We start from the raw sequence: 12,583 nt of genomic DNA on the forward strand, positions 1-12,583 counted from the left end.
CGCCCAATATGCCGGCGCAGGCTGAGGCAGCCGGCGCGCCGCACCACCACCCTCCGCGTCTTCCCCAAGTTCAGTTCGCCTCGAGCCCTAGCGCTAACCAGAGAGAGAGAGCCCCGCCGCCGCCCCCGTGAGTCCGGCGAGATGGTGCTCGCGCAGCTCGGCGGGAGCCTCTCCTGCGCGCTCGCGCGGATGACGAACGCCACGGTCGTCAACGAGAGGGTCCTCGGCGATTGCCTCAACGAGATCACCCGCGCGCTCCTCCAGGCCGACGTCCAGCTCGACATGGTCCGCGACATGCAGGCCAACGTCAAGCGCGCCGTCTACCTCGGGGCGCTTGCCGCCGGCACCGACAAGCGCCGCAACATCAAGACGATAATGTCCACAACAACCAGGCCCCGCCCCGCCCGCCCGTACGAACACGCCCTAACCTGACGCAAATTCTCTCGTGTGATTTCGGGGAGAGGTTTTAATTGAATTGCCTTCCGTGTATGTCGTTGTTGCTGTAGTCCGTCTTCGATGAGCTATGCAACATGTTGGATGCCGGGAAGCCCGCCTTCGCTCCCAAGAAAGGGAAGCCGTGTGTGGTCATGTTTGTTGGTTTGCAAGGTCAGTCTGCCCTGCCTGCTGCCACGTTATTACTGTATGTCCGAATTCTGTCTTGATATATGATGTTTTAGCAATTGCATCCGCCCAAATGAACATATGCAATATCCGTTATTCCTTAATTTGGAGGACATTGTTTCACGGTTATATTCCATGAGAATAACGTTATCTTTCATAGTGACTTGATTACTTCTTATTAAGCCGTTTACCGGCTTGTTTATATATTCATTTGATGGGGGCTAACCATGGAAACAAATTATTATAGGCCAAGCCTTAGTCACCTTCAATGTTTTTTTCACTTTATCGAGCTACTGGCATGTGATTCTCTCCAGCTGACTTTTTTGGTGATACAAGAAGCCATGTAATTGGAGACTTGGAGTAGTAGTGATTAGCTATTCTTATGTTCCTTTGGGGTGGATACCTGATGTGTTGTAAATTTTGTTCTATTCTAAAAGAAAGATACACTTTATATTGCAAGTTTTCTCATCTTGGATGGGTAGTTTGTAATTAGCGAGTCATTTGAAGGGCCAGTTGTAAGTGATAGATCACATTCTTATCGTACTATTTGGCTTCGGTGTGGGGCTGTTGTTGTTTAGCTGACTGGCTCACTAATGATCGGTTATATGTCTTCTGCACTTTAGTTGCATTGCTTATAATATACTGTTCACAAATCACAAGGCATCGTCTTGTTCATGCAGGTTTTGGGAAAACTACCACTTGTATGAAATATGTCCATTATCATCAAAATATAGGATTTAAATCGGCACTGGTTTGTGCTGACACATTGAGGGCTGGTGCTTTTGATCAACTAAAACAGAATGCAACAAAGATCATGGTTCCTTTCTATGGAAGGTACACTAGCACCTCTTTACCACTTCGACTGCTAATATTATGATTTGCTATCTCTTGTTTTTCCTAATTGTTGTGTCACTGCAGCTACATGGAATTAGACCCAGTAAAAATTGTTGTTGAGGGCGTGGAGAGGTTTAGAAAAGAAAATTGAATGTTAGAGTTCAAGATTTATGTTAGAAATTGAATGTTATCAGTGTGAGTTAAGAGGAGTCAATCGTGTCCTTTTACCTCTAGGTAAGGAAAATTAATATGACGATACATAAATGTTTGCCTACTATTAGGATATGTGTCATGGATGATAAAAAATGTTTTATACTGTTCTTGTAATTACTCCACATTGTTTGATGTTGCATATTGTTGAATTTTTCCTACCCTTTTGCAGCTGGGGTGGATCAAGCAGACCTGACTTTGATTGTAGAAGTACTGAAGGTTAGATACAGATACTTTATTTTATTATGCTACTGGTTCCCCTCAACTGCCACTATCATTTCTGTTGTTGACCAAGCCTTGGCATCAAATTTTATGATGAACATTCTGTTTTATTTTGATTTTTGAGGATCCTGCAAGCAATTGCTACTATGAGAAATCCATGTAGATTTGTTCCATCATATTACTTTGTGATGTAGTTTCTGGTATATGCTTTTTTTAAACAACGAGTAACATGCTTCCTTTTGTTTTTTATTTTGGTCAACTTTGTGAACAGAAACCGAGGCTTAGATTCTTTTGAGGAATGGCGCAAAGCAAAGAACCTCAGTAATTTTATATTGCTGAGTCATTCTTTCGGATGATATGTTGCAGCAAAGTATGCGTTACAGGTATCTCTACTATTAAAGGGGGATCTGCCGTCTGTCGTGATAGTTCAACCTCGTACTACCCCCCTTCTATCGCTAAAAGTCCTCCCCCACGTCCTCCCACGATTTTTTCCAACCCTCCGAAACCATCATTGCATTTTCAGGTTCAGTGGTAAATGCTTCCATACGTCCTTGATCCCCGGATATGACTTCTTATATATGTACTTTTTTGCTGGTGGAACATATCTCCAGCTAATATTTTGTCTGCTTTTAACATGTTCTGGTTGTTGAAAAAACAAAAAAAAATGTTACCCCTCTTTTCTTTTACATGATGCTCATGTTGCATGGTGCAGCGACTGCTTCAGGGTTACATGAGAAAGTTGGAGTAAATTCTTGTGGTGTAGAATTCGAGGCTTTAGTGAAAACAGTAAGAAGGCAACAAAAACTGAGAGAAAATTTTGATTTTTGCTCACTATGATCTTTAAATTTTGTAAGGGCATGTGATGTCCTCACAACATGAGGTGGGTCGTGTCGTGTCCCGTCAATCAACACCCACTAGATAGGGTCAAGACTCCACTGCTGCGGCACTTCACCGGCCACCCTGTCAGGTCTAGCAAGGTATGTTCTGCTCTCCCTCCTTCCTCTCCTTTCAGTTCCTGCCCACTCCCCTCCTCTGCTCTTCCTTTTTTTTCATGCAAGATGTTATTAAGTGACAATTGAGGGGGAAATATGATGGATAGTACTCACATTCCCAAGCTGGTCGATGATAGTAAAATTGAACATTCGTTGTTAGACTAATGATACTAACAATGTAGAACACATGTTCTATGTCTTAAACACTGAGGAAGGCCATTCTTACTTGCCAGCTTCAACAATTTCCTCCAATCTCCCACTTTTATCCTTGCATGGTGTGCAGCGAGGGAGGGGAGCATGGCAAGCAGTGCAAGGAGCACAAGCGCGCCGATGGCCACCCCCATGGGATGTGGTTGCAGAGGCTGATGAAGAGCCTCTGCGCTATGAGGATGATGTCGCATGGCAGGGTTGAAGCGGTAGCACAGAGAGGGTTCCGAAGAGTTGGTGGCCAGGAGTAGTCATCGATGGGGAGGGTTTTGATGAGCAGGGATGAATCAGAAGTTATTTTTCCTTATTGTGAGTAGAGTCAAATTTTGATTTACCAAACTTCGGTTTGATGTTGCTTTTCTATACGCATGAGTCTCACACTTTCTCATGAACAATAGTAAATTTTCACAGTAGGAATTTTTGTATACGTTTATTTATGTCTTTTTCTTATTTAATAGGTGGATTTGCTCCAATGATTCTGGAACCCTCGAGGAGGTGAGGTTTCCATCAAATGATTTTACAATTTGTTTGGTCTCAACAATGGGTGGTAGTAATCTGCACTCCTACTGCCAAGTGTAGAGTAAGTACTAAGCATTTGTCTTTATATACACATGATGTATATCAAAATTAACATGAACGATATAGGTGCTACTTAGAAAATGCCGAGAAATATGAGTTTAGTTGGAAGCAAACATAGATTGAAGATGGACATATGACATATCAGATGTGCTTGCTTCATAGGTTGCTTATTTAGTTATGCAGATGCAGTTATGCTTCCTTTGATGAGGATAATGTTTTGTTTTAATATTTTCTCACTTGCTTCTTGCTTGTCTGTCAGGCTATGCTGGTAGATTGTAGAGAGAAATTTATCTTCGAACAAGGCTACCAAGGAAGCATCAGGGCAAATATATCTATTGCAGTTGAGATAGTTTGTTTTAATTCTAATATGTCAAGCTTCTGATAGTTCACTGTGTACATTGGTTTGGTGACTTGATATTTGTTGAATGTAGTAATAAGCACCATATACGACACATAAGTTCTTGTTTTTTCTGTGGGACACATCTTTGTGTTGTACATTTTTATAACTATGCCTACAACTCAAGATCTCTATGCCTAAATTTATTGTTTTGTTTCACTGTGAACACATTTTTCTCTTGGTGACCAATATCCTCAGGCTATATGAGATTTTATTAAGAACATGGGACACTTTTTTAACACATGATGATAAATCTGTATATCTGGAATTCAATTTTGAGTCACATGTATTGGTTTAGCACTACATTGTATAGGGAAGAAGGTATCATACTATTTATCGAGATGAGTACTTTAAGCAAGAGGGGTTGTTAGGGACACAAGAGGGCTTACTGCAGGTTTGCCGATAATAGTGAGACAAGTAGCAAGATTGGGTCATCATTGACGGCACGTGGCAACGCACGGGCACTCAACTAGTAATTAATAAGAGTAATTGCTTTCGCGCCTTAAACCTTGTCTATTTTGGAAACGCACACAAGTTTAACTGTGCCTTCTAAACCGTGACGGAGGGAGTACTAATTTTAGAAGTACTTTAATGTATCTACTTAATTGATACTAATAAATGACATATGACAGATATGTATGCAGTTAATATCTACTCCTTCCGTTTCAAAATATAAGACCTTTTAGAGATTACACTAGGAGACTACATACGGAGGAAAATGAATGAATCTACATTCTAAAATATGTCTATGTACATCCATATGTAGTTTATAGTGCAATATCTAAAATGTCTTATATTTAAGAACGGAGGGAGTACCTTGCAATGGCCATACCTATTTAGATGTGTGCAGCTCATTCATCTTCGACCATCACCACAACAAGCATCGTGATTGATCTCAAAGCTGCATAAGCGCATACGTCAAGCCAAAGCCACACCGCCACAAAACCGTCAGCGATCGATGAGGACTTGCAGCCTCCTTCTCATCATTGTCGCCAGTGTTGTCGTGGTGGCTTACCCCTTGAGAACGTCCGCCGAGGAAGAGTGGTATCCTATTGGAGACCCCGACAATGAACCACACGTCCAAGAGCTCGGCGAGTGGGCAGTCGCATGATGGGCTCAAGTTCATCAAGGTGGTGAGCGGCGAGGAGGCAAATGTCGCTGGTCTCAAATATCGCCTCAACATCAAAGCATTGAACAATAACAGACAACTTGGTGCATACAAAGCGGTTTTACTCGAGTAGGTCAGGGACAACGAGCGCACGCTCATCTCTTTCGGACCCGCGAACTAAGCGGGTGACCAACTGGTTGGATTGTATATATTACTTCCGTGAATTTATCTTGAATGTAATAAACATGTACCAATGGAAACAAATCATTTGTGTAAGCGGTGTGGGAAATTTATCTTGAATGTAATAAACATGTCCCAATGAAAACAAATAATTTGTGTAAGCAGTATGGAAAATATTTGAATTAGAAATAGTAAGCCTTTGGTTTGAAAATTGCGAAATGGGGGGGGGGGGTGTTGCTCCAACAGTAATATTATCCACTTCTTAGTAGCGAACTCACCGTTATACTTGCGCCTCATTTGATGAGGCTGCGGAAATCAGGGCACTTTCTGGATACCATCAATGGTGTATGTGCCCCTCGCGGGAAAAGAAAAATGTGCATGTGCTTTCTTTCATACTAGCAAAATGTTCACAGTGTGTATTGTCCGCATGTGTACTTTCATATGAAATCCGTGAGGAGCCGCCGTCGCGACCTTGAGCAGCAACGTTGATGGAGGTCTTTGAAGCCGCCGTCGAAGCCCGAGTCATGGAAGAGGGCTACCCTATGATCAAAATTGCTCATATGTGGAAAAAGATCATCAAGGAAGGTGGGAGTGGTGCGTGCGTCAAGGGCAGACGCAAGCAGCTGGTACTTCATGTCCAGCCCGACCACGACGAGGATGTAGGAGACTAGCTCGTCGTCAGGAAGGGGTTTGCCCGCGGCGGCGAGCTCATCGACTAGCGAGCGCATGTGCGTGAAGTACGTCGCGATCGTCTGTTGTCCTTTCTGTGCGTTCGCCCACGGCCGTCTCCAAAAATTTAGGGGCCCGGGACAAAAATCAAACTAGGGTCCTAATTTTTTTATACTATAAAACTGAAGAACTAAAAGCATGCTCTTACTTAATTATCTAACTTCAAATATGTCATATTTGATACAATATTTAGGAAATACACGAAATACTAACCCTAAATTAGTAAAGATGATACTAACACTATAAACTTATAAACTGACGTCATTTTCTACCAAAGAGCAACATTCTTCTAGTATTTCTTGAAATGAAATCTTCGATCAAATCTTCATAATCAATCTTCTCCAAGACATCATTGTCAAGTGCTATTGTTGGCCAATCCATTGAGTCTTTCTTGTGTCATAGTAGAACACAAGTATGATTTCAAAAACTTGAGTTTAGAGAAGCTCCTTTCTGCATATGCAACTGTCACTGGAATGGTTAACAACATTCTGTATGCAATAACAACATTAGGATAGATTAAGGAGCGCTTCCTCAAAAAATTCAAAATATCAAGTGGACCCATAGATTTCTGAAGTGAGTCCTGGAGAAAAAGTAGCTCGCAAGATAATTCAAGTCCATCAATGTCTTTATTTTCTCCAATGCTCCCTTTCTTTTTCAAGTTCTTGTTGAGCAACTTTGTCAATTCACTAGTGGGGACAGGGCCTATAGTCCCGACCCGTAAGAGGCTTTAGTCCCGGTTCACCAACCGGGACCAAAGGTGCTCCACGTGGGCGCCTCGGAGGGAGTACCTTTAGTCTCAAATCGTCTAACTTCCCGACCGATCACCCATCCTTTCACTGCTTCAGCCCGAGCACGCTTAACTTTCTCGTTCTATCGCCCGTAGTTGCCAAGTGTGCACTTGTTGTTTTTCTCACAATAGTAAGCTATCAATTCTAAACAACTTGGGTCTTGATGTCATGTCACATAATTTATTTTTTTGAATTACAAACAATTATTAAAATAAACTTAATAAGTAACAATAATAGTGAATTTCAATGAAAACAACCTAATATTTTTAAATAAAATTATTTTTCTTTTTTTTTTGGAAAAAACTTCTTTTTGAAATAACTTTTTTCCATTTGGAATTTTGAGCATGTGAGAAAACTTCATCGGGCAAGCCCGGGTGAAATCGAGTACCAATTTTTCTAGTTTTTTTTATATATTAATTTTTTTGGACGTCGTATGCAAAAGTTATGGCCTTTATTTTTTTTCCTTTTTTTACAAAAACGGTCAAAATTCATATCTCAAAATTTTTATACCGACTAGACACTAAAACCTAACAATATCTCAAAGGATTTTATTTTTTGAAGATTTTATCATTTTTTTTATTTTTTGAAGATTTTATCATTTTTGTTTATATTCTACAAAACTCAAAGTATCAAGGTTTCAGACGAAAACCCATCTGCTACAAAGGAATTTTTTTAAAATTAATTGAACTTTAGATTTTTTTTGTGCATTAAATATGCACCATACTACAACATGTTAAAATCTACAAAAAGAACTAACTAAAAATAATAAAAAACAACAATTAAATGACTAAAACAACTATATAAGAAAAACAATATTTCTTTAATTAAAATCCTAATTTAAATTATTCTAAAAATAACCAAATAAATCTTACTGTGACAACAATCTAACACATGAGTGGGAGCAAAAAGAATTAAATTAAAAACTATTTGTAAACTCAAGTTATTCAAAAACTGGGTTTGAAGCAAATTTAAACAAATTCAAATTTAAACCATTCAAATTTGAAAACTAATGGCACGAACAGAAACTAGACAAAATTTTGAATCTAATGCAAAAAGAATCAATCAAAAACATCAAATATCCTAAAAGATATAAGCAATTTAAAACAGAAACTACAAACAAGAATTTAAAAACAGAAAAAAAAATCTGAACACCTTTTGTCCCGGTTCGTGTCACGAAACCGGACTAAAGGTCTACCCTTTAGTCCCGGTTCAAGACACGAACCGGGACTAAAACCTCCAAACCCTTTAGTCCCGGTTCGAGACACGAACCGGGACTAAAGGTCCCATTTGAACCGGGACTAATGCCCGACCGGCGCCTTTGCCGCTCGAACCGGGACTAATACTAACATTAGTCCCGGTTCGTAAAGGAACCGGGACTAATGTGTTTTTCGAGCTGGGACGAAAGCCCTTATTTCTACTAGTGATTGTTTGATTCTTCTCCAACCTGAGACGCAAGTCATACCAAGTACTCATATTTGTGACATGCTCTCTACCATTTTCATGCTCTTTGAGTCTACTGATAAGATGATGCCAGTCACTAAAGCCATCATTTGCTAACTGACCTCTCACATGCCCCTTCCTTAATAATTTGCAGCAAAAACAAAATACTTTATCAAGATCTTTGCTGTACACAAGCCACTCTCTATCACACTTTTCTCCATTCGAGAGAACTCTAGTGTAAGATAATGCTGAAAACCTTCTATCAAATTTGTCTGTAGGACCATGCTCAATAGACAGGTCTCTTTTAGGACCCTTTTGCACCAAAATATCAACCATTGTAGGATCAAGTGCATCCCATATACTTGGATCAAACATATCAGGTTGAACCAAATTATTGATGTTATCATCAATATTAGCATCATCACCTTCAATGGAAATATTAGCAGTATCTCCTTCATCAAGATGGTTTGAATCATCTTCATCGACGTCGACATTGTTAGTATCATCACCTTCATCAGTTTGGTTTTCAGAATTGGGCTTAGGTTCTTTCACAACAAATTTATCGAGAGCACCCTTTTGTGATCGAGCATCTTCTTCTAGTTTCTGTTTCTTCCTTCGCTTTGAAGCACCGGAATCATACTTCCTTCCTGGATGCATGATTCTTTCTGTTTAATTAGACAAAACGTAATCTGAATTAATTCAAACTCTCAGAGTTATAGCCCTTTGTAGCTAAGAAAATAGAAAAATACTTCACCTAGATGCTTTGTCTACTGTCTGCACTAGCAAAATAAAGTAGGGGAATCAATGAAAATTATGTGTGTTAATGCACAACATAAGTATGAAGAACTCTTGAATGCACCGCAGTCTCTAGTATGGACCTAACACCGCAGTCTCTAGATGCTATTGCTTTGTGTACCGTCAACACCTAGATGCTTTGACTACAAAGACTTGCGCTCGCAAGTGCTAATGGAAGATGCGTCGTGGGGCGTGGCCGACCGTCGGCCGTCGGCGCCTCGATCGCCGCACGTACATCTGGGACTGAGTGTGGCCTGACGTTTTCCCTGTGCTACCGTCGCCCGGGCACGCAGCCGTCGCCGTCGAGATCTCTAACCCTAATCAGCAACGCAATTAGGGGAGAAACAGACGGGCTGGGATTACGTACGGTGCGTGGGCTACGTGATTGCATGCGTGCCTGGGAGTGCTAATGTGCTATAATGGGCTGCTTGAAAATTAGTTTTTTTTTGCTGGGCCTTTTTTTCATATAGATATATAGACATAATATTTGCTGGACTGGGGGGGCCAAAATTCTGGGGCCCTGTGCGGTCGGCCAATTTGCAATAGACTGGCTATAAAAATAATAATCTAACATATATTAACAGAAAGCATGAACTTTGGTAAAGTGTAGACACATACAATATGACACATATGCGAACAGTTGCAATCCCCGCAAGCAAAGGCATGACCCTTGATTAATCTCATAAAGAACGGAGAAATCTAAGGGAGTCAAACAGTAAGTTGAAGCACGATGATGGAGGAGCCGCGACTGCTCGTGCGTGCGGTTTGGCCCAGACCATGTGCGAGGTCGGTGTCCCATTTGTTTTCTTTCATTTATTGCTTTTTTTTATGTTTTAGTTCTATTGCTTCTTTACAAATGTTGCAAATGATTGGAATATGCTCAAAACTTTTAAAATGCTTCCTACATATTATTGTTTCTTTATAAAAATGTTCAGTAATTTTAAAATGCTTTCTACATATTATTTAGATTATAAAATTCAAAAAATGTTCACAATTTAAAAAATACATCATGAAATTAAAAAATATTCCCGTATTTAAAGAAATATTCTCGGATTTGTACATGAATTATAAAAATATTTCGAAAATGCTGATGTATTTGTAAATTGTTCACTTACTCAAAAAATGTTTATGAATTTCAAAATGTTCCAAGTTATATAAAACTTCTCTTGAATATTTTTTACGAATATTTTTTTTGACGAATCTGAAAAAATGTTCTCGGCATTCTAAAAATGTTCATGCATTTCAAAAAACTTTCATAAATTTGAATGATCTTACTGGATTTCAAAAAATGTTAGTGAATTTAGAAAATGTTCCCGTGCTACATAAACATGTGCAAGAATTTAAAAATATGTTCCAAATTTCAAAGAAGATCAAGGATTGAAAACGTTCCTGTGTTTTAAAAATTGTTCATGAATTTGAAAGTGTGTCCAAATTTCAAAATATGATCATGAATTTTGGTAAAAAAGGTGAACAAAAAAAGGTGTTCGTGCACCAAAACCAATGGTGAGGTAAACCCGTGTCGGTGTTTACTCACAACATAAGCCATGGGTAGGCTAAAGATGGTGGGAACCGAAGTGGTACCAGAGGACGCTGGGAACGAGGTTGGTACAAGCATGGAACGCGCGATGTACCCAGGTTCAGGGCTCTCTGTAGAGATAACATCCCTAATACTGCCGGCGTGTATGATGTATGAACGGGACTACAAAGTGCTCCTGGAGCTGTATTACGGAGGAGGAAGAAGGAGCTGCCGGCTCGCGTCTGCCTCTCCTATGTGGTTGGTGTGTGTGCTGAGTTGACCCACCCTCTGCATGGAGGGGGGCCGGGGGGTTTTATAAACGAACCCACCAACCTATAATATGGATAAAAGGTACAAGAGTGGGACCCGGCTGGCAGGCTCGCCGGCTAGCCAGGAGGCCCACAGGGGTCTTGTCTTGTCGCTGGAGGGCCCCGCTGGCTGCAAGGTCCCATCTGGTTGTGGGACCCGTCGGCTAGCCAATAAGGCTCTCGCATAAGGTTGACGCAGGACACGTGTGGTACGTCCGGCGTCGTCGAGCGAGATTCTTCATGGGCAGACAGTACGACCGTCTCCACTGTTCCCACGCCGAGTGCAGTAATGGAGTGGGAGTTTGACGGGCCGACACTATGCATGGAGGAGGTCAGCGGCGTGGCTGCCGACGTTGGTACCTGCCGTGCACCCCGATCCAGTACCTTTGCTGACGCGTAACCGTAGGGTCTCGTCATGACCTACGGTCTGATGTGACTTGAGATCCCCAGCCGGCTAGCCTGCTTGACTAGCCGGCCTAGGCACGGCCGCCTCGCCCCTAGCCGACTGGCTTGGCCTAGGCGGCCAAGGGAAGGTAGCCGTCTCGCCTTTAGCCGGCAGATGCTTCCTGGCCGGCCAGAGAGTGTTAGACATTGTAATTATCTTAGGGGTGCGTGTGTTTAACTTAGAGATAGAATGTTAGGATTGATCTTGTAGATAGATCTTGTATAGATAAAGATCAATCCTAACCACTTCTTATCTCATGTAATCTTTGTATTCGGTTGGCTTTAAGCCCTATATAACACGCATACGTCCCTGCTGGTAAAGCATACGTTTCTACCCTATCAATTCTCACATGGTATAGAGCCTTTCCTCTTCCTATGCCAACATATCTTCTTCCTCAGCCGTCGCCATGTCTTCCTCCATCTCCCTAGCCGCACTAGGTCATACCATCACCGAGAAATTATCCAGAGACAATTTTTTGGTGTGGAAGGCGCAGGTTCTTCCTCACATCAGGGCTGCCGGCCTGATGGGGTACCTCGACGGTTCCTCTCCGGCGCCCCTGCCACTCTGGTCGTGGAGACAGATGTCTCCGGGAAGAAGGAATCCACCACCACCCCAACCCTACCTACACCACCTGGTATAGCCAGGATCAGCAGGTTCTCACCTTCCTGCTGGCATCTCTCTCGCGGGATGTTCTCCTCCAAGTCCACGACGTCGCTACTTCATCCGGCGTCTCGTAGATGATTCTGTTGCTTTTTGCCTCCCAATCTCAGGCGCGTAAAATTCAGTTGCGTGGTCAACTCTCCACTACGAAGAAAGGTGATCTCTCTGCCGCCTCTTACTACACCAAGATGAAGGGTTTTGCAGATGAACTTGCAGCGGCTGGCACACCCGTTGATGAAGACGAAGTCGTCTCCCACATCCTGCACGGTCTTGACTCCGATTACAACTCGTTTGTATCGGCAATCTCGACTAGTGCGGCAGCTGACAACCCAATCGGCCTTGGCGAGATCTTCTCCCTGCTACTTTCTGCCGAGACTCGGATAGAGGCACAGAATAGCAGCGCTGCCCACTCCATCAACCTTGCCTCCAAGGGGAGTGGTCGCGGCAACCCGGCTCGGGTTTCCCCTGCCGGCGGTGCCTCCTACACCAACAACTATGGCACCGTCACTTCATCATCACCAGGGGGAAATCCGCCTCCTCAGGGCCCGCTCA

At 42.1% G+C, this 12,583-nt stretch overlaps 1 long non-coding RNA gene and 1 pseudogene across 1 annotated transcript; both read left to right on the forward strand.

Moving 5' to 3' along the window:
* Positions 1-1,272: 1,272 nt before the first annotated feature.
* Positions 1,273-4,136, forward strand: LOC123395246. The gene is made up of 6 exons (XR_006609687.1): positions 1,273-1,455; positions 1,838-1,884; positions 2,159-2,864; positions 3,163-3,395; positions 3,545-3,666; positions 3,925-4,136. It is a non-coding gene; the product is annotated as an uncharacterized LOC123395246 (long non-coding RNA).
* An 8,122-nt stretch (positions 4,137-12,258) lies between these two features.
* On the forward strand, positions 12,259-12,342 carry LOC123400574 (annotated as a pseudogene).
* Positions 12,343-12,583: the final 241 nt, after the last annotated feature.

This window comes from Hordeum vulgare, chromosome 5H, assembly GCF_904849725.1.
Source record: "Hordeum vulgare subsp. vulgare chromosome 5H, MorexV3_pseudomolecules_assembly, whole genome shotgun sequence".
Lineage (NCBI taxonomy): Eukaryota > Viridiplantae > Streptophyta > Magnoliopsida > Poales > Poaceae > Hordeum > Hordeum vulgare.